General features: G+C 41.5%; 1 long non-coding RNA gene across 1 annotated transcript in view; it reads right to left on the bottom strand.

Moving 5' to 3' along the window:
• Positions 1 to 2,450: 2,450 nt before the first annotated feature.
• Positions 2,451 to 26,022, bottom strand: part of LOC110341355 — a 120,122-nt gene continuing 96,550 nt past the window's right edge. The window contains exons 2-3 of the long non-coding RNA XR_002383260.2: positions 4,410 to 4,461; positions 2,451 to 2,755 (exon numbers count right to left, since the gene is read on the bottom strand). This is a non-coding gene — a long non-coding RNA (uncharacterized LOC110341355). The remainder of the gene's footprint in view (positions 2,756 to 4,409; positions 4,462 to 26,022) is intronic.

Below are 26,022 nucleotides of genomic sequence, written 5' to 3'. Positions count from 1 at the left end.
CCGAGTAACACATAGCTTGGAGGCTTCCCTCAGCTGTTGCTATGGTTACGAATGCATGAGCACTTGCTGGCAGGACCTCCTTACCCTCTAAGGTTCCTATACAAACTGATGTGAGCCATCATCACGAAGTTCTTTCTCAGAAATGGTGTTACTGGTATTACTGCCAGAATGTTTGCCAAAGTCACAGAGACAGACAATAAAAACGTATTTCTGTCTCCCCCTCCCTTATTTCCTATTTAAATGATTCTCCAGACCTCTCCTAAATACATTGCCTCTATGGACCTAATCTTATTATTCTCATTCCTATCGAAGTAGAAACCTTGGGCAAACAATGAACGCAGAAGTCTGAAAACACAAACTTCCTATAGCTTGGTTTCGTCCTGTTCTCTTTTTTATCATTGTTGTATGATTTGGTGTAACTGACTGTTAAGTCTTGGAAAGCAGTGTCTTTTACAGTCAGGTTGCTTAGGAAGAAAACAGTGAAGAATACAAGAAAATCTCTCTTCTCTCTCTCTCTCCTTCCCTCTCTCTCTCTCTCTCTCTCTCTCTCTCTCTCTGTGTGTGTGTGTGTGTGTGTGTGTGTGTTTAAAATAACACAACAAACCATCAGGAATCTCCTGAAATCTCTTCTGTGTCCACATTATTTCTCATGCTCTGTAATTATCTTTATTGGTATCCTCCCGCTTTTTGCAAAACAAACACTGGTGGAGCTATATGTCAGGTTGTGAGTTTATGTAACTGTGGAGGAAAAAATCCCTTCTAACATAAAGTAGTAGCAGAGAGCTGTAGGAACATGGAATTAGAAGTATTCTGTTTAGTGGGATGGGTTCAGAGGGTGCTAGGTTAAGCCGGGGGTTCATGCCAGTGGCTGGATGGAAAAATATTCTTGTGAGAACAAACAATATGAAATATCCCAGAGACAGAATCCAAGGTAGCTGTAGAATCCAATCATACTACAGTGCTTCAAAATGAAGTATGTGTGGAAAATGGCTACATTTCTCAAATGACTTCAGTGACTTGTCAGAAGAAAAGGACAAGTTGTTGGATTACGGTGTTTCCTCCAGGGCCATATAAAGAGTTGGCTCCTTGAAATATAGACTCAATACATATTTTGGATATTTAATTTTCCAGAACCCAAGATGACTGAGAGTCTACCTCAAGATAGGTATCAGATAAAATACCTACATGTCATTGTCCAGGTATTTATTCAGTCATGAGTGGCTGACTGATAAGATGGCTTTATGCTCAGAACTGAGTACTGGCTCTGAACCTAAGAGGCGTTGGATGGCCAGCTGTGAAATCTGAGAAACCTTTAATTCAACTGTGGACACAGACAATTGAGGGCTGAGTGTCTAAGACATCAGAAGCTTCCTAGAAGATGCCAGTCCTCTGAAGTCCTCTGCCTTCCTGTGACATTAAAAAAAATTCTTTCTAGAACTTGGCATCTCTACATTCCCCGTTCAGCCACTTACAGCCTATGAGTTGGATGGCAATCAAATCCCAGCCCACCATACTTAACATGGCAGTATGCAGTTGGGCTGAAGATGCTAGATATGACTTTCACATGCAGTTGTAAATTTTGTCACAACTATTCGTCTCAACATGTAAGCATCAAAGATTAAATTACATTCACATGTGTCTGCCACCTGGACATGATTATGCCTAACACATAGCGGGATGCGTAGATATCTAGTTATAATTTGATTCCATAAAGTTACTGTCTTTTCTCTCATGTGCTTCCTGCTATTTTGCTAAGGATAAATATGCTTCATTTTGTTGCTTTCCTTTTTATGAGAGAGATTCATGTAGACGGGTAGGCTGGCTTCAAACTTGCAATGCTGTAAATGCTGGTCCTGAGTCCCTGGTCCTCCTGCCCTTAGCACCTGAGGGATTGAATTATGAGTTTCTGTCTTCACACATCATCACTTTCAGTGCTGCAAACGATTCCATGAAATGGCTCTTAAATTATTAATTAACGAACATCCATTGAACTATAACTGGTAAGTTTTCACCATCAAGAATTTTGATATGTGTAAAACTTTTATTTTAGAAAAATTATTTGCAATTCCACAAGCAATGTGAAGGTGACATCTACCTATTTCCCTACCAAAACTAGTTTTTAAGTGCCAATCCATAGATATGAAGTCTCTATTGTTGACACTGTATTTTCTTGATATTCTTTATTATAGAGTATCAGTCATGTTTCTGTCAAATAGAGACAAGATTTTATTTGTATGACTGGTTCTTGGTGGGGTTTTGAGAGTTTTTTTTTGAGGGGAGAGTTTCAGGGGTAGAGGGCAGATAAGGAGGGATGGGGAGATGAATGGGATTGGGGTACATGATGTGAAATTCACAAAGAATCGATTACAAACTTTAAAAAGTTCCTCCTCTATGAAAACTACCTGCACAAACCTCAGGGGCATCGAAGACAGAAACACGAAGACGCACAGTTTTGAGTGACAATTTTATTCCTACGATAATCTGGAAAAGTGGAGCCATCTGAAGAAAGCAAGAATTAGGGAGGAGAGAGAGAAAAACAGTAGAGAGAAATCAACTTACTAACACCTTGTGCGGGGGGGGGGGGGAAGCAGATTAAGATAAAGACAAGGAGCTCCAGCCAAGCAAAGCTGCAATCAACTGCGAAATGTCAACAGGAAAAGGTCCCAGATAAAAAATGTGCTGCTGCGAAAGCCAGGAGTAAGTCCTCAGAAGAAAGTATCGGCGAAGAAGACATCATGGAGCTCACTGCTCTGTGCTGCCAGGGAGAGGGAAGTCATCAGTAGTCTTGCCCAGCCGGCCTGGAGTGGCACAAATGTTATGTGACCGAGCACTTTCTGACTGAACATAAAGCCTACTCTACTGATTGGAACTCATGCCTCATACTGTTAACGGGCCCCAAACCCTATGGCTTGTTAGGTCAAAGGCCCTAGGAAGACCCTAATCCTATTTTCCGCTGACTGGATTAAATTCCCCCCCCCACTTCATAGCCATAGATGAACTCATCTCCCACCCCTTGTCAGAATAACTTCTTTTGCAGTAGACGATGAGCAAGACAGATATAGATACCCACGATGGGTCAACAAGCTGAGAATAAGACAGTATGAAATCCGCAGTTGTAAACGAGGCATCTGTACCACACCCCTCTCCACAAAGGCGTGGTGCCATCACAGAAGAGGGGACAGACAGATTCTGAGAGCCGGAGGGAGTGGACAGCTACAGTGAAACAGTATTGGCTGGAGTTGATACGGCTATGGCACGTCTGTGGCTGCGTAAATCAGACCAGCGCCAAGGTTAGGCCGACCAAAATTCACAGCAAGACTGGGAAGGGGCTCACAGAGTCCTGCCTCCAGCTGACGAACCACTGGATGCTGGGAACGGAGAGTCAGTCGTCTTCAAGGAAGTGGTCCCTGATAGGGCTATGCCTGCTCTCAGTGACGTCCCTCCCACCCACGCACATAAAGGCAACACTAGGTGGACTCAGTGGACTGGGAAAAAAATAATACTTGAAGTTATGAAATAATAGAGAGACAGAAGAGGAACCAGAAAGTCTAAAGGGGAGAGTAATTAAGCTGAAAACATGTGATATGCATGCAGGACATTTTTTCAAACAGTTAAAAAGAACAATTGACTCCTCATTTTTGGAAACTGGTGTGTTAACATCACTTAGTCACTTTAACAGCATCCATATATTAAAACCCTGTGGGCCAGGCATTGGTGGCTCACGCCTTTAATCCCAGCACTCGGGAGGCAGAGGCAGGAGGATCTCTGTGAGTTCGAGACCAGCCTGGTCTCCAAGAGCAAGTTCTGGGACAGCCTTCAATGCAATACAGAGAAACCCTGTCTCGAAAAACAAAACAAAACCCCTGTGGAGTGATACTTGAGCAAATTCTTGTCTGTGGTGTTACTGAAGGTTTTTTGTCCTGCCTGGTTCCACTGCCCTTCTCAGCCCCAAATAATACACAGATGCTATAGTAATCATTAAATTGTTGGCCAATGACTAGGGCTTCTTAGTGGCTAGCTCTGTCCTAATTATTAACCCATTTCTATTAATCTAAGTATTTCCACATGGTCTTATCATACTGGAGAGGGGTCCGGACCTCTTACTCCTTTGTGGTCTACATGGTCCCAGAATTCTCCTTGTCTCCCAGTCAGCCTGTCTTCCTGCCTCATTGCCCAGCAGTGTTTTATTCATCAACCAACAAGAGAAGCATATATACAAAAGGACATCCCCTATAACTGTAGTGTCAGCTCTTCTCTGAAATACAAAATATTCTCGGTATTCAGAAGTCACCTATGTGCACTGTCGCACTGCCCCTGTGTTCCCAGAATAAGTCAGAGCTTACACTGCATCTCACATGCCTAAATCACCGTGTTTACTGCATCCCCGGAGAAAATAATACACTGCTCACCTAGGAAGAACACATCCTCTTGATATAGGAGATGAATGCAAGCCGTGCAGCCCTATAAGAAACAAAAAGGCATCTCTGTTCTAACTGGGAAATTGTACCTGAAGCCAAATATAAGAAATCAGTTTTTCAGTGTGTTTTTTTTCCTCTCAAAAGAATTTTCCAAAATAATATTTCATTATACCTTATTACTTCTGGAAATCTTATATAAATTAAATCTCAGGTTATAAGTGAAATATCAATTAACATAAGAATCAATTTAATGGTAATTTAAATAGCTAACTGTTATAATTTTTGCATAATGATGTGGCCTCTGGGCTTGAAGCCCTAATCATGTCTAATTAATTTAAAGGATGTTACTTTTTATTATCATTGAAATTTCTGACAGGTGATAAAACATTTAGGGTTGCCATCACAAACTTTTTACATCAGCTATACTGTAAGTTGACAAGCCATTGATCATCCCTTTGAAAATGGACATTTAGCAGGGGAAGGGGAAAAGAAGAAAAACCTTAAGTACATTTTTAAAGTATTACATAGAACTGCCATTTCACCACCAAAATGAAAGTCATTCCATTCACTAAAATAATAAAAGAGTTGATGCTTTTCAACCTTCACAGGGAATAATCGATTTCAATTTCGGGAAAATAATCTTTACAAACTCTCAAGTTTCTATAGTATCTATACTGCCAGAAACATTACCACACTTCCCACTGCTGATATTTGAAAAAGCTTGATCTTTGGGGTGCAGATAGCAAATAAATCTAACTGCAAGAGGATTAACTGGAGGGCCTGCCATTTCTTTAAAATAGAACATTAAAGCATCTACTATTTAAAGCATTTGCAGAAATGTAAAATAATATGAGGGAAATTATTCTTTGGCGATTATAGATTCCATGCCTGTACGGAAACCACACTGACGGCACGGGAAGTTAAAAGAGATAAAGAGAGAGCAGACGCAGGGTAACATGCAATCCTAGCGAGGACGGGAGAGTGGAAGACTCCAGCCGGCATGACCCCGGGATCTGCACCAGAGTTCTGTTCTTTTAAAGGGAAAGAAAAGAATTATTTTTACAAATCCCCGGGAGGGATTTTATGTAAGATAAGTACAGTCGGGAAACAGAGTGAGCAAGGCGTAGCTATAATCTGAAGGTCAGCCTGCCAGGCAGCGTTCTAAGGATGAGAATACAACCCGGAAGGGAGGAGAGATGAAGGCAGCTTTACAAAGAGGCTGCGCCATGAAAGTAGTTAGGAGTCTGGGTTGCGCTCTGGCTGCGGGGCTTCGGGCGTGTTCTTCAACCTCGTTTTATTCCAGCTACCAGCTCTGCAAGACGTGAATGGTAGCAACACCTACCCGGGCGGCCTGGGAGAATTAAATGACTTGTTATTCATGAAGTACTTCAGTACTGCACTGGGTACATGATAAGATGTAAATATTTAATAACATAATGATGTTTTAACAGTAGTGTAATACAAAAGACTTTCTGTATTTATGTGTCAGGCTAGTTCATTTAGTATAGCCCCAAAACTTCTTGAGTTTTCATTTGAAATCTGTAGTAAAGCGATCCTTGAACATCCATCCAGAACATTCTTATCCAAACTCCTGGTTAAACAAGATCTATGTGGAGTGCGGGGGTTAAGTCTGTTGCGATGCTTGAAAGAAGCAGAAAACTAATTTACAGTGGTGACAAATCAAAAATCCTCAACAGATAGCAGAAGTCCATAGGACTTCTACCTCTAATGATTGCAAATTCTGAATTTTCAGAGACACCAAAACACACACACACACACACACACACACACACACACACACACACACACACACACACATACTCCCTCCCTCCCTGCCTTCAGGGAGAGTCAAGCAAACTTGTAATAACACATTCATCACTTCCAGCTGTATGCTTTGGGACAAGCTACTTCACCTGTCAACATTTAGTTTCTCCATTTATCAAACAGGGATGATGTCCTAGTCCATTTGTGATATTATAAGGAAATATCACAGAGTGAGTAATATATAAAGAGCAGCAATTGATTTCCCCTCAGCGCTGGGGGCTTTAAAATCATAATCAAAGTTGTAGTACCTTTGATTGCGGGTGATTGCTGGGTCTCTCCTGAAATGTTAGTGCCCCCACTATGGTGTCTTTGTGTGGTAAAGGAAATGGAAATGTGCAAGGGTTTGACCCCTGAACTTTCACAAGGTGTTAACTCGTTCAAGAGCAGGACCGCTCATGAGTAAATGCCTCATCTCTTCATTCCATCACACTGGGAGTAAGTTTTGATGCATGAATTGTGGGGGCATTCAGATGATAGTCATGATACCACCGAATTCATGTAGCTTTCATTTACTTTGTGAAGATCAGGGTCAATGAATGTCTGTCTAGGGTTTTTACCATTGAGATATATAGCCTTCATATGACTTTTATAAACAAGTGAATGAAAATATTAATCACAAAAAATTCCAAACTTATCCATCATGGCACAATGATTCCACGCCTTTTATATGTTCTGAACCTCAATATTGCTTTGCACAAAATGGAAACATTAAAACCCAATTGTTATTTGTACTGATTATTTTTCTAATTTGTTCATCGACTTTGTCAGACTTTAATTATAACCATTATGCATTTAACTCGCATTGTAATTTTGAAGCAACACAAACCAGAGGCTAAGCGTGACCATCCTAGGGTTAGAAAGTTCCAGAAAACTACCTTGAATTAGTTTTCACATTTTTGTGACAAAATCCTAGCAAACATAGCGTAAAGAAGGAATAATGTAATTCACCTCACTGTGTGATGATATGATCCATAATAGTTGGAAGCACAGAAATGTGAGGCTGAGAATCACATCATTACTACAACCACAAAGAGGAAAATATCAAATGCGGGTGCTCAACTCCTTTCTTCCCATAATTTACCATCAGGTCCTGTCCCAAGGACTGGTTACACTCAGGGTGGTCTTCTCGCCTCAATTTAATCTCTCTGGAAATGCCCTCCCAGACATACCCAGAATGTGCCACCTACCTTATTCTAAACTGATGGGGATGTCTTTCTGTATGTAGTTAATATATGTTTCTCTTATTGGTTGATGAATAAAACACTGACTGGCCAGTAGCCACGCAGGAAGTATAGGCAGGGCCACCTGACTAGGAGAATTCTGGGAAGAGGGAGGCAGAGAGGGGCTGCCACAGAGACATCAAGTAGCTGCCAAAGGAGTAACAGGTCAGGGCATTTTCCGGTAAGCCAAGAGCATATGGAAATACCTAGATTAGTAGAAATGGGTTAACTAATTAAGAGAGAGCTAGCCAATAAGAAGCCTGAGCCATTGGCCAAACAGTTTATAATTAATATAAGCCTCTACATGTTTATTTGGGACTAAATGGCTGTGGGACCAGGCAGAACAGAAACTCCTTCTACACTAAATCATGTTGAAGTTGGCAATCAACATTACCTATTCCAAGTACACCCCTTGTCAACTTGACAAGCAAACACATCCCTTTAAGTCAGGAAATTTACATGCCCAGTTCTCAAAGGCTCGTGGCGGTTTCATAATGTTAAGAAAATGCATCTTGTTCAATCTTTTTAAAGTCGGCAGAATCTAGCATCTCCAAAACTGATCAGCACTGTGAGTGCTGTATTCTCTGATGCTCAAGCCATCTCCTCCGAGCTGTGAGCACTGTAAAGCCAGGGCAGTTATGGGGATGGAGGAGTAGCATCTTCTGCTCTTATGGAATATGTGGCTTCAATTCCCAGCACCCAGTGATGGTTCAAAAATGCCTATAACTGCAGTTCCAGAAAATCTGAATCCAGGGACTCCAGGATCTGATGCCTCCCTGGATACTAAGCATACATACAGTAAACAGATGGACATGCAAGAAAAACACTCACAGACACAATATTTCATTTCAAAAATAAAAATTAATAATATAAGCTATGAATTTCCAATATACAGTATCACAGGGTCAACATTTCTATTCCAAAATGGAGCAGTTGGGGCACAGTATGGAAATATTGGGCCAAAACAAGGGAAGAGGAAACACCAAGTTCCACAATTCCACGTACAGAATCTGGGGTGATGACAGAATCCTGGTCCACTGCCCTTTCCCTCATCATTGCTCCCTGCAACTAACATAGCCTCTCTTATAAGTCCAGCTCTACTCTATGACTGCAACTTTCCTCAGCAAATGCCTCACAGTCCTGACATCTCCATCATCATGAGGTCTTTGCTGTAATTTGGGGTCCCCTCCTCAGCTACATGCAATGGCCCACATATTGCCTGGCCTCAGCGACTTTTCTAGAACTTTAGTTCAACTCATCATGACCAACACTCTTGAATCTGTTGAGCTGCTCAAGCAGTATAACTTGAATGGCTCTGCTGCCAGATTGAAATATTAACTGCCCCACCTAAGCCCTATGATTGGATCACATTTATGTCACATTATGATCTTTGAGGCCAACACTGGGGAGCTATTTCTTTAGGTGGCTAATTTGGAGTATGACCGTCTGTGTTGGCATCTTCCATCTAAGCCCTCTCTTTTCCATTTTTTTACAAGTTGCAGCCTTCCTGATACGGCTTTATTGTCGGGGCGCCTTGCCTATTATCCCAGAGAAGAGCACAAGATTATTCTTTGGTAATGTTTATCTTTTTTAAAAATGACAGCTTTGCCTGCATCCTTCTTGGTAACCACCTTAAAGGCATATACGCTGTTTCCTGTGGTGATATATTGTCTATGATTTATTAAAGCCACTGGAGATGAAAATAGCAAAGCAGCCATACTAGCCAGACATAGAACCCAGGAGGTGGTGGTGCACACCTTTAGTCCCAGGATTCAGGATTAAGAGGTAGGTGAATCTCTGTGAGTTCAAGGCCACACTGACTACATAAACTTGACCCAGGTCTGAAAGAAACAGCTTGAACCCCAATATCTGTCTTCAGGTCTGATTTATCGTGCTACAGTTTCCCTCATCACACTAGAAGTTCTTCATATTGCTACCCACTTGCTGTTCTCTCTCACTGTAGACACGGATAAGAACAGTTCCACAGACCCTACTGTACCCTATCTTGAAATTTGCTCCCCACTCTCCCCTCCCCCGCCAAAAATTTGTCCATCACTTTTGAATTCAGCCCCATTTAAATTATCAGAATATAGGTGAATAAAGCCAAATCTTTACCAGAACAGAACACAAAAGGCTTCAACTCCAGCTCCTGCTAGTCTTCGGTTCCTTCCAAAACCCCATGAGCAAGGCCTCCAGTATTTGCATTCACCTCAGCATTCTGAGCTTCCACACCCCAACTAGGATTAAGCACACTCAGCCCATCACATTCTAAGGACTTCACAGTCCGTAGCTCCAAGCTCTCCAATGCTCTTCCTAATACCTAGCTCCAAGCGCCTACTCATCATATAGGCAAGTTGCTCACATCGCCACCCCACTCCTGGTACTGCTTTCCTAGATATGTCCTTCCTAGGTGATGTGACAGAATACCTGATAAAAGCAGCTTAAGGTAGGAAGAGTTTACCATGGCTCACAGTTGAGGTTATCATCCATCATGGCAGGTGTTGGAAGAAACCAGGTCACACTGTGTCCCTTCACGGACCTTTGCTGTGACTCTAGCACATCTCCATTAAACCTCTCTGTAGATCACCTCGCCTGAAGATTTGTCACCTAGATGACTCAAAATCCCACCAAACTGGCAGTCATGGTAAACCGTCAAATACCTCCAATGAAAGACAGTTGCAATCACGAAGGAAAACAATAGGCAATGCTTCTTCTTGGAAGAATGAAAGCCTTTATCAGTCTCTCAGATACAACAGGACAGGCAACCGAGGAAGAGCAGCACATCAAGGAACACTTACGGAGCATGCCCACTGCAATTACTATAAAATGAGGATCAGTATACAGCAAGTTAAAGAGTAATTAGGTGCAGGATGATGAGGCCTATGAGGTCAAGAGATGGGCCATCCTGGAGTCTGCCTGGCATTGTCAGAGATCCTGATTGTGCCTAGCCAATCATGCAATGTTTCTGGATCAGAAAGGATCAGGAGGATATATGAGGTTCTCCCCATTGCTAAACACACGAATCTGCTGTTTTTACTTCCATCTGACTCCTGGTTTCTGTATCACTCATGCCATGCCTTATCACCCCCTTCCTGGGGAAGCTATGAGGACCCAACAACAATTAGGGAAGGATAAAAAATTGTTTGGAAACCTGTTTTTTTGTAAGCTTATTAAAAATTATAATGAGAAAAGAAAAATTTGAAATACAGCACCACATATGGATGGATAATGTTGTTCCTCAAATCATGGGTTAATAAATGAAAAGTCCAGTGCTGTGTGTGGGGTATGTCCTTGTGAGTTGTTAGTCAGAGAGGCCGTAGAGTCCCCCAAAATAACTCAGGCCATTGTCATTCCTTTTGATTGTCACTGGATTGGATGACAAGTTCCTACTGCTGAAGATATGACACACTTGAGTTGAGGTTATGGAAAAGTAAGTTGAAACTCAGCAGTATTTTCTCCCTACTGGCTGATATCTGTAGTGCTAGAGGGGACCCCGTAAGTTGTTGGAGAAGAAAGTTGCAAATGGTCTTATCGAGCTGTGAAGCCTTTAGGTTAATAACAACCTTCTAGGCAAGATGTGGCCTCTGGTGAAACAGGTATGACCGTTTTCGGGTAACCAGCTCCAACTGTGTTCTGGTTGGACTGGAGGCATGTGCCACTGAAAATCATACCTAGAACTGTAAGACTCATAGAAAGCTAATGTTTGGGGAAGTCATGGGCCCTTGTGAGGAACATTAGATGATGTTTTCTAAATGGGCAAGCTATGAAACTGATTTCTAAATATTTGTGTTTTTGCCTGTAGGTTAGTGTAGTGGTCAGCCATGGTTGGGGAAGCTTGTTCTAGCAGTGGGCAATACCAATGCCAGAACTCACAACTCTCTCTCTCTCTCTCTCTCTCTCTCTCTCTCTCTCTCTGTGTGTGTGTGTGTGTGTGTGTGTGTGTGTGTGTGTAGGTAGGTAGGCGTTTTTGGACAAACATATGATTTTAGTTATGCACAGGCTAACAAAATGCATAGAAACTCAAGGGATGACATATCTCACATGTGGATGATGCAGAGACTGGTGCCATATAAATCCATTCATTAGCTCTGGTTTTAACATGGGTATTCAATAATCATTTATGAATTAGTATAAAATATAAAGAAAACATGGATTAGAATAAGAAAACTAAAATGCATATCTTTTTGGTTTGATGTGCATATTTAAAATATTTTAAAGAAAAGTGCACACACATAGAAACACATATGACAGAATTCTCTTTAAGAAAGACATAGGCTGGATCAAAAAGATGCTATGACGGTGTTTCAGAGTATTAATTTATTTTCATGTATGGATGATTCATTTCAGAATGCCAAGTAACTTGAAGATGGATAATGTAACTCAGTATACCAGATTTTATATGCTATTACTGGATTGCTCTGCGAGTAATGAGCATGACTTATATGTTGTGAAAATCTTTCTCCAAGTTCACCGAGACTCTTAACTACAGAAACCTTAACAGAGTAAGTGACTATTGAGTGTTTATCCTTAAATGGGACATCCATATTAGTCCCTTCGACTCTCAAGGAAGACGGGGTGGACAGCATGTGAGAGCCTGAGGTTGGAGAAGAAGACTGTGAAGCTGAGTCTTCTGTATACACCATGGTTACTGCAAACTCAAAAGAAACAGTGGTTAGTTGCGTAAGACATGTTCAAGACTGGGTCTGTCACTGTTCCATCATGGGGAAGGGACTGATAAAAAGCCACCTCTCCCTGAGTTTCCATAGGCTGTTAATGGCTGCTGGGGGATAAGTGGCCACATTCCTGCGTGTTATAGCTACTGCTGTGCTGTCCTTGCTTATTAACCCCCGGCATATAAGCAACCCTAATTGCATGGCTCACACACATACAAAGATATGAATGTAGGAGGGTATTGGAAGGCTTACTTGTGAAGTAGAAGGAGTTCACTAGGGGTGAGGAGTCATGAAAGGGAATGAGGGAAAATATTATAATGTAAAACATATTTGTGTGTGTGCTTATAATTATGAAATAATAAATAAATTTAGAAGAGTAATAAAAAGCCAAAAGAAAAAATCACAATACTACTATACTAGAAATGTGCCTTTGGGCGGTGTGAGATGGTCGAGTTAAAGAATAGCTACCTTGAATTGGAGTTAAAGTAGGACCAGTTGCAGATAAGCAATGACTAGACTGAGCATATTTCACTCAGGATAGTGAATGCTTGACCAGAGAGTTCCTATAACCCTCTTCAGGGACTTTGGCAGGAAGTTTAATGAGCCTTGTTTCAAAATAATTCTAAGTATAGCCTCCCTGATGACCACTATAATTCAACTACTTGTCAACCTAACAGGGTACAACCAGACCTGAAGGAAATGGAGGTAGACATCGGTAAGACTGAGACAACCCTCCAGGGAAGCACCCCACCCCCACTGCAGCTTCACTGGAATCTCTACCTCTACCACAACATCTGGATCACACCTTACGACTGCTTGACGGAGAGGGAAAACTGATTTAAAACCAACCCCAGGCCTATGGTATATGGCAACTATGAACAATGCAGAGAAAAACGGAACCCACTTTCCAATTGTCCCAGATATGACATCAATGGACAGCATAACTGGTCTGGAAATAACTTAGGACTTCAAATATGTGTGTTACAATAATCTCCAAAATTGGTTTTCAAAGGTTGATGCTTATAAAATTTATACTGCAAACTTATAAACACTCCGATGCTTGCATTGTACCTTAGACGGTTCAAATGTTGAATGAGGAATCCTAGCATCTGGTTTTTCTTCTGATCTTCAGGTGACTTTTACATGCATACAAGTTTCTCATGAGTCCTAAGTGGTTCCTTGCTTCTGATTTAGCTTCCCCATGATCTGTGTTCCTCTGTGCCCAAAAAGATAGCTCATTTTCCAAATATTCTGCAGAAGGCCACGTCAATCCCATGCACTGAAGATTCTAGAACCCACAAAACAGGAAGTTGATGGGGGAAGTCTTCTGTACATATGCCTCTCTTATTGGTTGATGGATAAAACACTGTTGGCCAATAGGGAAGCAAGATAGGTGGGACTAGGAGACAAGGAGGATTCTGAGAAGTATAGTAAGAGAAGTTGCCATGTGATTCCTGGAGAGGACGCATGAGTCTGTGGCTGTCAGTAAGATAAGACCATGTAGAGATACATGTATTAGTAGTTATGGGTTAATACGTAAGACAGAGCTAGCCTGTAAGAAATCCTAGTCACCAGCCAAGAGCTTATAATTAATATAGTGTCTCATGTGTTACTTGGGGGCTCTGAGGAGGCTGCAGAACCAGGTGGGAATCCTGTAATCGGAAGTGGTGTTGGAAGCCTCATATTCTTAAGTGATATCAATGAGTCTTAACTTTGAGAAATGCTGATGTCCAAGATAAAATTCAAATACCTTTGTAGAGCTTAGCAGCTAAAATCTGCAAAGGTGGGGAAGAGTCAGTTTTCTTTGGGAGATGGTTCTTGGTAGGTTCTGATGACACAGTTAATGACCATACATCCAAGCCTACACAAACAACCTTGACTGGATTCAGTGGGCTATGGAAAGAGCATATGACCACATGGGAGGGTCTGGGTTGAGCTGTATGGGAATAGGGGGGTTGACATCATCAAAATGCATTGTACATATGAAAGACATACTCAAAGAATAAAATGTTTGTGTGTTCTGTTGCTACCCATCCTATCTCATCTGATATATTTTTGCTGCATCTCCTATACTTGGCTCTCTTTCTAGAACCCAATGGTCCACCAATTCTAAATTTACTGGTTCATGGGTTGCCCCCTCCACCCAGAGTATCTTTAGGCAACTCACTGAACTTCTCTCCATCTTTTCTCCTCCTCTGTAAAATGGGGATATAATATGCACCCCCAAGATTGTTTCACAATTAATTGAAGTCATACATCAGCTAAGGTCTAGCTCTGGGTTTGTCCAAGGGAAACATGCATTCATTAATTGTATATCCTGAAAAGGTACAGAAGCTGGGCAGAGCTAGCTATCCAAAACTAAATAAATACTGATGGCAGAGCCACTGCCTGAAGCCAGGAATGACAATCCTATGACACTAGAGTGAGCATATTTGCAATATGAAAAAATGTGTTGGGGGCGGGAAATTGCCATACTCTTAGGATTTCACAGGCCACCCATCAAATGCACTAAAGAAAAAAAAATAATCCTTCCAAAAAATAGGATGCCTGATCTCCTTAGCTCCAAGGCAGCTTATTCAAGAGTGAAGTTTTAAGACTGAATAAATAAATTCCCATATTAAACACTAGGTTAAATACAATCTCTGGCCTAAAGGTCCTTGCAATCTAAAGGAAACAGCATACACAGATGGACACTGGGGAAAGGAGGAATTTATAAGGCTATTTTTAAAGCTTTTTTATTTCCTCACTGTGTCCAATATTAGTCACTGATAAACGGGGGAAAACGGCCAGGGGAAGTTTGTTTTCATCCCCAAGGATCTCAAATGTGTATTTAATTTCACCAGACACTTACTATCACTAACTTGTTACCGTGTCTACTATTTATCTTAATAAATCAGGGCTCCTTGTTAATAAGAGTGGTGGTGATACTGATGCTGCTGATGGTGGTGGTGTGATGATGATGATGATGATGGTGATGGAGATGACGATGATAATGGATGGGTGCTCGTAGAGAACTGACAACTTTTGAACACATAGTAAGCGCTCTATATGACTATGCTAGCTAATACCCCAAGGCTCAGTTGGGAATGTACATTAGCTTTGATTTCTCAGATGAGAAATGGAAAACAAAGGTAGCTTGCCTATTTCCTTCTGTTGTTCTTGAGGGCCTGCCTCCTGAGTACTGTTTTCGGGTGCGTGGCTAGGTAGCCTCTAGTGATTAAGGCTTCCCCACACATTGCTTTGGGAAAAGGCAGCTTCTAATCACCAGAGGAAAGCTCTTCACTGAAACATGGAGAACTGATATTAGCCAAAAGCACATGTCTGTCCACTCGCCTAATGTGGCCTAGTTCCCTCCGTAGTCCAGATAGACTTCTCTTCCCAGTGCCTTCCAGTGCTCCTAACACAGTCTGTGCGGAACAAAGGCCGATCCGTGGCTCCTTGGGATATAATTTTAAGTTGGACTGAGGTGTAGTTTTGAAGCTGATCAAGAGAAGGAGTAAGTTAAAACCAGTAATAACACATCTTTCCTCTTAATAACTGACAAAGAATGACGTGCAAAAGTGTAGCAATTCCGTGGAGTTATTATAAGAAAACTGTGATGTCTTGCTTGCTTGTTTTGTCATGGGTTTTATGCTGCTCTTGTCTGAGAAATCTGCCATTGTGAAAATAGCCATAAAAATAGGATAATTTTTTCAAATGAATTAACTGCAAGAGTAGTTTGTTCATATTCTTCATTCAAGATACTGTGCAGGTGACCACAATGTTTCATATAAGTAGCATATAACTTGGTAAAGGAATATGCTATAGCCAATCTGGTAACTTCTTCTATCATGGTTAGGACAATGACCATAACATACATGGAGGAGAATATTTTTAAGTAGAAAAGAATCTTTCAGGTTATTAATAACAACATAGGATCATTTATAGAAGAGAAGATGTCTTATCTGTAAAATATCAGCATGACTGTGTCCTACAAACTAGGAAAAATACATTGTAGGGGCAGCAGGGAAAAAACATTTCATTTGTTTTGAAGATTCAAAGCACAAAACTGAAAACAATGGACATGTGCTGTAAGGCAACAAGAAATCGAAAAGAATTGGCAACACAACTTACTAATATTCTGGCAGATGTTAATATCTTAACAATTGTTAGGAATTCAATAGAGAAAACAAACATGGACAGTACTTAGATTGTAATACAAATTTATATGAGCAAACCTGTCCTTTATCCAAAGGATATGTGGAATCATGGCCACTGTGGGGATGCCCATTTTATAACTTCAGAACACAGTGTTCCATAGCGAACTCTCTGCTTCCTGTTTTGTGAAGATAGCATAATGCCAACTTTCCTTTATTATCTGGAAGCTGGTATCATTTAGAAGAATCTCCATGGCTTCTAACAGTATTCATGGCTGATCATCATAATGAGGTCTGCATCTTCTCAACAAGAGAAAGGATCTTAAAGCCACAGTTTACGATCTGGCTGACACTGGGGGATCCTTACAGGAAAGGAGTCTTAGCCAGCATCTCTTCCAGCCTCTACTAGGACAATGGCTTGTGACTCCAGGGTTGTAATTAGGATTGTGTGTTCATCTAGAAGCCCTATAAAACTGCACACCTATAAGGTCTACCAGTTATTCTTGTCTATCATTTATTGGCTTTACTCTTAGTCTTGTGCTTATTTCTGTCTGTTTATCCAAACAGGAATGATTACACAGACATGAAAACTTGCCCATCTATAAACCTGTTAATATGCTCCAAGTCAACAAGGGTAAAGCATGCTGTTATATTTATCTCAGTGTGAACTATAACTCTTTGATTCTTGGACCTGTGATTCCAGACATTTGTTCACTTCATCTCTCTCTTTTATGAGTGACATTAGATCCAGGATTTCTCCCTGATACAAAGCATTTTGACCAGCCATAATAATCTTTATACTTACATATAATACGTTCTGATCTGCTGTCATTTAACTACTATGTACATGCACAGATTAGCAACAATTTAGCCCTGGCACAGCATTTAAAATCTATTCTTGCTGTTGTCCCATCTACTCCTTCATTGACCCCTCCATTTTGTTGTTGTCTAAAGGGACAAAGGGAACAAGAAGAAATGAATTGGAGAAATGATGAGAGAGAAGTACAAAGTGATGGGTTGCAGGGCAGATAAACTCTTTTCACAGAGAAGCTAAGTCTGCGTGTGTGAAGTAAGGAGGGGATGGGAGATGATGAAATAAGCCTACTGAAGTTTAGAAAACACAGGACTTGGAGACACAGTATGTTCCACGAAGGTATATACTAGTTGAAAACTTGCAATTAAAGCAAGTAGATCCTGGATACTTACTCCACTCAAAAGAGTAGGGTCACGAAACACCGCGTAGAGGAGATAGATGGGTGGAGATTGGCCCCTTTGTGGCTGAAGGAGTTTGTGTGGAAATACCAGAGCTGAGGAACTTACCAGGAAAAGAAAGTAGCTAGGCAAGCACTTACATGCTAACGTGCAGGAACACTAGCCTCCTTGCTTTTTTGTCCTGCATCCACAACCACAGTAAATTGGGCCTGGGCGAGAGTTTTAAGATGAAAGGCTGCGGCGAGCACTTTTCTCAACCAGCATGGACATATGAACAAAGTGCATGCAGAGGGAACGAACCACACCGTGAAACTTCAGAGCAGTGAGGCTAGAAAGAACTGGCAAAGCTTATAACAGGAACAAAACTAACATTAGTTTCCTACACAAAAATCGTTAAGAACTAGATTGGAGGGCTGGAGAGATAGTTGAGTGGTGAAGAGCTTCAGGGGTTAAGAAGTCAGTTCCCTGCCGGGCGTTGGTGGCACACGCCTTCAATCCCAGCACTGGGGAGGCAGAGGCAGATGGATCTCTGTGAGTTCGAAGCCAGCCTGGTCTACAGAGCGAGTTCTAGGACAGCCTCCAAAACAATACAGAGAAACCCTGTCTCGAAAAACCAAAAAACAAACAAACAAACAAACAAACAAGTCAGTTCCCAGCACCAAAGCATCCATATCGGGCAGTTCACAACTTCCTAGAACTCCAGGTCCAAGGAATCCGACACCCTTTTTTGGCCTCCAGTGGCACCCACACATATGCAGCAGATGTTTGCACAGACACATATGTACACATAGGCAGAAATACAATTTTAAAAGAATTATAATGTAGTCCTACATTTATCAACATGGGAAACAGGAAGACATTGAAAGATGCTTTCCCGCCTGCAGTGGTTAAGAGCACTTGTTCTCGAAGACCTGGGTTCAGTTCCCACATGTAACTCCAATTCCTGGTGATCTGACACCCTCTTCTGACCTCTGTGTGTACCAGGTGTACATGTAGTACACACACACACAGGAAAAAAATACTCATACACATTAAGTAAATATTTAAAAGAAAATTAAAAATACATAATTGTAAGATAAAATGTTTTTATTTCAGAATTCTTTTCCCAGCCACATTCACAATCAAATGTAAGAGTAGAAATAAGCGTATTTTACAAAAATATAAAACACAAACTATTTTTCATAGCATTCATTCAAAAAATACCAGTAGAGCACATGCCCCAGAGAACGCAAGGGCAAAAGGACCCAGAGCGGCCATGAGGAAGGAAATGCACACCATGCCATGTGCTGTGATTTAATTGTGAAATCTGTCTGTGTGTCTCTCTCAATGCATCGTATGAGAGGCACACTTAGTATGATAATGACCAAAAATCTGATGTAAACATTATAAGAAAGCAGGTAAAATATGAATGAAGTAGCTTGTAAGAACCAAAGCCAAATATGAACCTTCCTACCAAGATGTGTAAAAATCATGCTTAAGTCTAAAAGAAATAGGCATTATTCAAGATTACAAGATGAATTCTAAAAGGAAGGGTACAACATTGTAACGGATATGCTTCAAAATAAGAGTCAATGTTGAGAAGGATGGCATATCTTTTTTTTATTAATAGTCCTGAAGGAAAAGAATTCACTACTTACCGCGAGCCACAGCCACAAGTAATCTCATTCAATAGTGAGATCATAGGGCAAAAAAATGCCCTTAATCTCATGTGGCATTTTTAATTAAGATATTTTAATATTTGATATACGATTATTGTTATCAAGGTCAAGAAACTATGCTGTCTATTTTGTTTTTCCTTAAGACTGTCTTCAAGTTTTTAGTGAGTCCAATGAAGAAGAAGATTGCAAAGACTGATGAAAATCATAATCTTTGACTGCTTTTTTTAGATGACAGTTCTATCTAGTGTGGAAATTCTTCACAAACTAATTAATTTGGTAAATAAGGTAGATAATCAAAATTTATGGATTAAATGCCAGGACATGGAACATTTACTCTATCTCAGGGCTTAAAGGCTTGCGACTTCTTCTGCCGGGCTGGAACGTCTCTCGAGATACCTAGATTAACTGTTTTCATCACCATAGCAGAGTTGACCCTGTAGACAGGGGCATGGGTGAGCCAGCCCTGAGGGCATGAGAAAGGTACCTCACCACTCACCTGCAGTTTGCTGGTGGGCACGAAGGACAGATACCCTCCCCCCGTTGCCTCTAGGGCATCCAACTGGCAAAGCAGCTGACCCTCCCCCTTTCCCTGAACCTGGTCTGGGAAACTCAGCAAAGCTCACCCTGTTGATGGGGGTGGGGGGGGAGGGTGGGGCCAGAGATGAGCCAGCCCCAAGAATTTGGGAGATCTGGTCCTCCTGCCATATGACTGGCATGGGTGGGAGAGAGATGCCCTCCCCTCCCCATCCCTCTACGCCTCAGGTAGGTGGGAGGGTTGTCCTTGTGGTCATTAGAAAGAGAAAACTGTCCCTGAGCCCCACCACCAGCTGCAACACTGGCGAGAGGAGACCCCGCACCTTGCCTGGGCAAAAACGAAGGAGCCAACCCCGATGGAGGAGATGAGGGTGAGCCAGCCCCAAAGCTGTGACCATGGGAGAGTGTCCCCACTACTTGTCTGTTGCGGGGTGATGGACAGGGGAGAGATGAGCGCCCTTAGCCCTCACACCTCTCCACCTCTGCTGGATGAGGAAGCTGACTCTCTCCCATAGCAACTGTAGCACTCGGGAAAGAGGGCCCCGCTCCTCACCTGGGCAGCTCAGTAGACCTATTGACAGGGGTACGGGTGAAGCGCCCCAGCAGTGTGGGCATGGAAGATCTAGCTCCACTCCACTCCTCATCTTTCATGCGGCGGTGTGGGTAGGGAGAGATGCCCCCTGCCACCCGGTACTCGAAGCCCATGGTGAGTGGGAGAGCTGGCCCGGGGTCATAAGCGCAGGAACGCTCTCCCTGCCAGTCACCGGCTACGCACTCGGGAGAGTGGTCCCTACACCTCACCTGGGCAGCACAACAGAGCTGGCCCTAAAGGTATAGATGTCGGAGAGCCCACCCTGAGGGTGTAAAAGCAGGAGAACCGGCTCTCCGACAAACTAATATTACCAGTCAAACTAGAGGGTGTGCAGCCAGACATATTGGATGAACAACCGAAGTGCTTACCATGCTAGTTATCAAGAAAACTTAGTATTAAAAACAAGCCATTGTTCCAACATGTTCCACTGACACACATCTTTAATTGTAGCAGCATTTATATGTTAATAAGGTTGTACGAAAAGAGGGACCCATGAGCTTACGAGAGAGAATAATACAGTGTGCCCTGTTTGGAGAACACATTGGCTTCTCTAATAAGGATAAATGTATAGCGTACGTCAATCTATTTATCTATCTATCTATCTATCTATCTATCTATCTATCCATCCATCCATCCATCCATCCATCCATCCATCCATCCATCCATCCATCCATCTACCTACCTACCTACCTACCTGTCCTACCATCTGTCTATATACCTGCTGCTAAAATTATGCACTCATACACAGAAATGTTTGAGTTAATAGGCATAAGAGGATTTGTCCTTTCATCTATTTGTGATAAAACAATTCCTGTAATACTCTTGTGTTAAATATTATTTTAATGCTAAAATAAGTGGCATTAATCAAGAGACTCCAAAAAACCCTGATGCTGATATTTTAGAAAGAACAGTCATATACGATGACACACACTCACAATCCCAATGGAGGCCTGAGCTCCGTAGCACAGGGAGACTGTATCTGAAAGTGTAACGCAAACAGCAGTGTTATCATGGCCGGGCGTTGGTGGTGCACGCCTTTAATCCCAGTACTCGGGAGGCAGAGGCACACAGATCACTGTGAGTTCGAGGCCAGCCTGGTCTACCGAGCGAGTTCCAGGACAGCTTCCAAAACAATACAGAGAAACCCTGTCTCGAAAAACCAAACAAACAAACAAAAAAAAACAAAAAATAAAAAACAAAGAAACAAAAAACAAAACAAAACAAAACAAAAAACCCAGCAGTTATCTAGCTTCAAAATTGGTACCAACCATACCCAAAGCATAGACGTTGACATCAGGAAGAAACATGGCAAAGAAGATAAAATCCAGAGGAGATCCCCAGTAAGCGACCAGTACCTAAGACCTACCTGAGACAATGGCTGCTGCGTCTATAACTCCCTTGACATTTGCATGGTTGCGTCACCTGTCTATCAATCTTGATTCGCCATGGCATGGAAACACGTTTGTGAATGGTTCGTTTTTCAGGACACGACCCTGAAGTTCTGGACACAGAACAGACTACGGCAATCAAATGCAATTATAAACTCTGAGTATTTTTAACTTTTATTTGTATTTATTATTCTGTGTATGTGTGTGCGAAAGAGAATGTGTGTGTGTGTGTGTGTGTGTGTGTGTGTGTGTGTGATTGTCTGGTAGAGGACAACTTTTGGAGTTGGTCCTCTCCTTCACACAGGTTCTCAGTATTTAGCTCGGGTCACCAAGGCAGGCACATCCACCTGCTAGGCCGTCACGCCAGCCTGCAAATGTAGACCCGAGAGGTTAGAAGTACGAGTTTTGCAGTCTTAGAATCCCCAGGATGTATCCAGCTCTTCATGGTTGAGCAAGCTTGAGATGACTTTCGCCCTTCCAAAGATTCTTTTCATCGTGTAGTAACGCTGGCATAATATTGTTGTTGTAGGGGATAATAACATATCCATCTTACAGTAGTGTGCAGTTTAATTTTGGCTATGCTTTAAGGCTTATCCCATGGTGCCTTGCCCGACGCTGACAATCCCACGGTGGCTCTTGTTATTTTACCACAGTTCCTGGAAGCATTGCCCTTACCTTTGCTATCATGGTTATGTTTGGTTTCCACGTAAGGTGAAACGCTGAGCAGGAAGTTTCTAGAAACTTTTTTTAAATGTTTGCTTTCACATACACTGTTTATTTGAGTTTATTCACTTGTGCATGTGCATGAGTGGTGGTTTAGATGGCCTAAAGAGACCTAGAAATGAGTTCTAGTCGTGTGGTCTCAAAATCAAAACTGTGTGGTCAATTTGCAAGATTGGAAGCAAAGGAGCTGCCGTATAACAATGAGGTGACACCACTGTGTCTACGGATGGATGGCAAATTAAAAGCAGAATAAATCAGAGGACAGGGGAAGCAAAGAATGAGGCGGGCACTCAGGAAACACAGAGATGTGCCAACCTGGCTGAACTTTGTGTTTCTGAGCTCAATTCATTCCTCGCTTCAGCTCCGTTCTTATATTTGAGTTTTTTGTCATTCCCTAAGTTCCCTGCATTAATTCATGTTTGCTTACACTATTTTAAGCTGCATTTCCATTCCATATCACCTAAAGAATTCTGGTTAATATAAAGTGGATGCAGTAAAGACAGTTGCGGAGCTACGCTCCCATTTGCCCATGGCTTACAAGTAATAAAGAGACTCGGCTTACTGCTCAGGAAACTAGATTGGATGATTAAAAATCATATAATTCATTTGCAAAGATATATTATATGCACATCTTATGAGTCGGAAAGTAATCGCCACACATCTCATTAAGTGGGAGCTTTAAGAGAAGAATCAGAAAACAACCAAGTGAGTGGACTCTTTGATTGGGTTCATCACCCCCTCCCCCTGCTTATTTATTTGGACAACATAAAAACACTTATAAAATAAGACAGAGTTCTCTAGATCGAAGGAAAAAATGTAACATAAAAATGACATGACTTGGCCTAAATACAGTTAAATAATACAGGGAGACAGAATGCAAATGAATATATTTTGTGTGAGGAATAGATACGCTGCTAATTGCGTTCACTTATTATCATAGAAATGACATGTTTTCAGCTTAGTTATATGCCGCCACAGTTAATAATTGAAGCACAAACACATGAAACAGTAATTTAGTGGCAGACTTCGTAATTACAAAAGTATAGTAAGGGTTTGTTTTGTAAACATATGTGGAACTCCTTTGTACAGGGTGTAATTAGCATGAATGTAAAAATGTAAGAGAAGCCTACAGAAGGAATTCTGCCATGTTCTTAGCAAAGCACTGTTTATGATCCTTGGTGTCTTTATTTATAAAGCAAAATGGGCAGCTAGAAGGATTCATTTGGACAAGGCAAAAGCCCCTTTGGGGGGTATGGGTTTACTTTGGTCTCCATAAATACATTAAGTACTCAGTAAACTATGGTAATTACAACACATAGATTTTTCTTCCAGTAACCTATATTTCTCGACTAGACAGGTTATTTTTGCATAACTAATTTGTAAAGTTGCAATGCATGCTACATCCAAATAGGGCTGATTTTTCCTGTCCCTATAAACCTAAACGGTCAGGGGCATATGCCATTAAGTTTCCCTAATTAGGCTCTGTGTCAAGTTCTTCATCAGCTTGAATGTTGCTGAATTTTCATAACAATGCAGAGCATGTTTTATTTTCCTATCTTTTACACAGGAAGCGGGTAAGATTTGGGAAGACTAGATGACAAGTCAAACGCAGTAACTGTTCTAACTCGAATTTGAAACCAAGTAATCACAAACCCAAACCATTATCCATTTCAGTGTACTTCGTGGAGGGCATGTCCACCTGCTCGATCACTGAGAACCAGGTTTATTTTCACATAAAATGTTATCATCTGGGATAGTGATATTTGATCAGAAAAATAACAAAATGGAGGTGAAGGAAAGGAGAAGGCAGCTTTACACAATTTCGTATATGTGACTACCTGCATGCAGCGTCTATGACCCAAACACTGTCTAGTCTACCCTCAAGCCCAGTCCCTTAGTCCTATGGTGTTGCCTCTTTGCAGCTACGAATGTAGCGGACAGGGGAGAAGTCAGGCCAGTGACTCCTGGGTCTTCCCTTGATACAGAATAGTCAAAGCGGTACTCTTTGCTGACCCTGGTTTGCCCCATGACCCCCTAAACACAAGCCTGATAAACAGCAGGAATGTCAAAGTCCCAGCTGCCCCTGACCCATAGTGTAGGCTATCTCAGTAGGAGAGTAGAGAGAAAGGAAAACCATCGGGGGAAGCAGATGAATGTTCAGCTAATCCAAGCAAAGCACATTATTATTTTTTTGACAGAGATGAATATTAGCAAAGGAATATTTGGGGGAACTCGAAAACTCTTCATTTTCTTTGGTGGGCACATGCCCTCATCTGAATGCAAAGAGCACAGAAATCCCTATCTCCCAGCTCCCTGCTGCTGAACACGCTCAACAAAAGACGCAGTCAGATGAAACATCAGTTAGCATTCTCTTTCACTGGGAATGCGCTTCTGAACTGTTGTTCAAATAGTTTGTAGACATAACAGTCCTGGGAGTGAACGTGGCTTTGTATTTACAAGGTAGTCATTTGTTGTTATTTATAGTTTCTTTTAATTTTCACCTTTTTGCATTTAAATTTCCTTCCACGGTTATGATTGGAATAGGCACTACTTAAGAGAGGGGAAAACTCCCTTTAATGTGCATTTTGTTCCACAAAGGTTTTCAAGCTTCAGAACAAACCCAGGGGCGTTCAATTTGCTCCTTTGTCAATCCTATGAACACCTGCAATTTGTTTCCAAAATGGGGGAAAAAATCATGGTATCTTTTTGTAAAACTCAGACAGGAACCTCTTTTAGCAAGAGGCCATCATTTTAACTATACGTGGAGATGGTGTTCCTTTCATCTGATGACTAGATTCTCAAAATAAGAGAAGAAAGGGAAATCAACATTTATTGAAAGTGTTCACAGCACAGGACTCTCCTCTGTTCATTTTCTTATGCTGGTCTTACACTAGCGATGTCAGAATTATCAATTACTATGAACTACTGCATAACACAGGGGTTAACATCTAAACTACCAATTATCAGCTGCATAATCCTAAATACATTACTTAAATTCATTGTGCTTCCATTTCCTGATTTTTCAATATAAAGCATTTTTTAAGATTTTATATAACATTGAATGAAGTGTCTACTTGTTCATAGTTAGCGCTTTTCCTTTCTCCCCAGAAACTCAAGCCCCAAATCCACCACTACCCTGAAACACCTCTGACTGGCAACATTATATTTTACACCAGGGACTTTTAATAATAATTTTATAAAAGACTCTTCACACTATAGAGCAATAGCATAGTCGTGATCAATTGGTGAAACAGGATGAAGAATAAGACACAGGAGTGCGTGTGCATGCGTGTGCACGCACACACATACTTGCGCGCACACACACACACTCACCAGCAAATTCTATTACTCAACCAAGTTTTCATTTGAGACCTTCAAAAGATTTGTGATTTTAAAAATGTCTTTTCATCCCCAGTGTTGGTAGACAATCGAGGGGGTTGTTCTGAGTAGACCTATGGTAGAGACACAATTACCATGACAACTGAAGAGACTCATCAAGTTGTTGTTACCAATAATAATAGCTTACTCCAATAATTGTGCTCCCCAACGTTCTGGAGTGTGGGTTAACAGGACCCGAATCAGTTCTGGGGGTATTTTCTGTCCTTTCCTGTGCCCCCCCAACACGCATCCCATTCTATTTTACC

Source organism: Mesocricetus auratus, unplaced genomic scaffold (assembly GCF_017639785.1).
Source record: "Mesocricetus auratus isolate SY011 unplaced genomic scaffold, BCM_Maur_2.0 Super-Scaffold_100023, whole genome shotgun sequence".
NCBI lineage: Eukaryota > Metazoa > Chordata > Mammalia > Rodentia > Cricetidae > Mesocricetus > Mesocricetus auratus.
This window is presented reverse-complemented; position numbering and strand designations above follow the sequence as displayed.